The sequence below is a fragment of the Mytilus californianus genome, unplaced genomic scaffold (assembly GCF_021869535.1).
Source record: "Mytilus californianus isolate M0D057914Y unplaced genomic scaffold, xbMytCali1.0.p SCAF_3, whole genome shotgun sequence".
Taxonomy (NCBI): Eukaryota; Metazoa; Mollusca; class Bivalvia; order Mytilida; family Mytilidae; genus Mytilus; species Mytilus californianus.
The window spans coordinates 35,418,850-35,421,156 of record NW_026262679.1 but is presented as its reverse complement, the minus strand read 5'-3'; positions in this window follow the sequence as shown (position 1 = coordinate 35,421,156).

Here is a 2,307-nt window from a genome sequence, read left to right as displayed (position 1 = left end):
ACTTCCAATACATTTACAGGAGTTATTTTTCTTTTAAAACGAACAAATTATTTGATTTTTATTAATTTTATTATATTCTTCAAAAATAATAATCAATAAAATTATTCTTTCATAGGAAATAAAGAATATGCAAAACCAGATGAAAGAAAAGGTATGCTATTTCAAAAGACGGGAAATTATGATAGCTCAAGATATAAACGATATTAATGTTGCTATGGGATATATACCTTGCATGGTACAAAAGCTCCATGTCAGTTTAACATAAAGCTGATATGTATTTTTTTTAAAACAATGCAAAATACATAAATTAAAATTACAAAGTGCAATTTTGTCCTAAATTCTTTTTTACTTTTGATAAGTTTACGAGTATGTCACTCTAAATACCAGAACGTTAAACATACCTGTTCAAAATTAAAATTATAATTGATCCAATATCATTCAGTTCTAGTACTGTGCAAATTTGAGTTATTAATGTAGAATTTGGAGTTAAATTATAAGTTTTTATAACATTTTTATTATATTTTGATAAAATATTTAATGTCTTATATTGGTCTACTAAAGTATATTGGTCAAACACTTTTAAGACAATTTAGAATATCAAGTTTTATTTAATAGTTTTTTTTTCTGACAATCAGAGTTCTTTTATGATGGCTGGTCGTCGAATATGAATTATCATCAAATCTTTACATAACAGGCATATCAAGGACTAAGTAAGTAAGTAAGTTGATATAAAAAAACTCGACGGTAGTGAAGCAACATGTTTTCTCTGAAGGTAAAGATTTTTTCCCATTTGTAGTTGAGATTAAGGGTTCGTGATTCTTCATCTCTTATTTCATTGTCAAATCATTGTGGTTTTTGTATGAACTCCTGTTGCAAAAAAAAAAAAAGACTAATCATTGTTTTTTGTAAACGTAATCGTTGTTGATATCCTTTTATTGTTCTTCAAGGTCATTGCTATGAAGCAGAAGATCCGTGAATTAGATAAGACCCAAACAGAAATATTGAACCGAATGGCATCAAATGGGTAAATTTCATCAATTATATTTTCCCTTTTATCGATATTAATATATAAACTAAAGTATATATTGCCAATGAGACAACTATCCACCAGAGTCCCAATAACGCGGATCTTCGCAACTATATGTCACCGTTCTGCCTTTAATAATGATCAACACCCACATCGTTTAGCGAGTTAAAGAAGGCTTCGACATGAAAAATGAGAAATAATTCAATCGAGAACACCAATTTTCTGATTTCTGACAAACCAATAAATGAAAAACAAAATGAGAGACAGTAACGAACGACAAGAACTGAATTGGTAATTCCTCACTTAGGAGAGGCACATAAAGATTGTGGCGGGATTAAACATGTTTGTGAGCATTCAATCATCACTCTTACATGATACAGTGGTGTAACATCACAACATAAGCAAAGGCTGTAAAATGTAAAGTGCAAAAGTTCTGAGTTTATGATTCAGGTTCAGAATTCGTTTTGATATTTAAATTGAGAATGGAAATGGGGTATATGTCAGACAGACAACAACCCGACCAAAGAGCAGACAACAGCCTAAGGCCATCAATGGGTCTTCAACGCAGCGAGAAAATCCGCACCTGGAGGTGGTCCTCAGCTGGCCCCTAAATAAAGTTGTGTACTAGTTCAGTGAAAATGGACGTCACACTAAACTCCAAAACATATAAATGAACTAAAATTAAAAACACATACAAGACTAACAAAGGCCAGAGGCTCCTGACTTGGGACAGGCGCAAAATTGCGGCGGGGTTAAACATGTTTTGTGAGATCTCAACCCTACCCCTCTTGTCAATGTAGAATAAAGAAACACATAGTAATACGCACAGTAAAACTCAGTTCAAAAGAAGTCCGAGTCCGATGTCAGAATAGGTAACAAAAGAAACTATGCAAAATGACAATGATACATAAATGAACAATGGACTACTAGCAGTTACTGACATGCCAGCTCCAGACCTCAATTAAACTGATTGAAAGATTCCCTATTTTACTAAATCTAGTTATATGGTGTTAAGTATTTCTCAATAAAATCTTACATGAAATGCTTCAAAGACTCCCTGGCATTTTGCTTTTTTAAGAGAATGCTAGAAATCTAATGGAAATTCTTAAATTACATTGATAAAAATCTTACATTTCAAGACGGTCTTACAATATTTTTTCCTTATTATGAAAAAAATTAATATTCTTTTAGTTTGTTTACATCTAAAATCTATTGTTAATAAACTTTGTTAAAATTACATTTATTGTTTATTTAAGTTTTAGTTAATGTTTCAGCAGGAG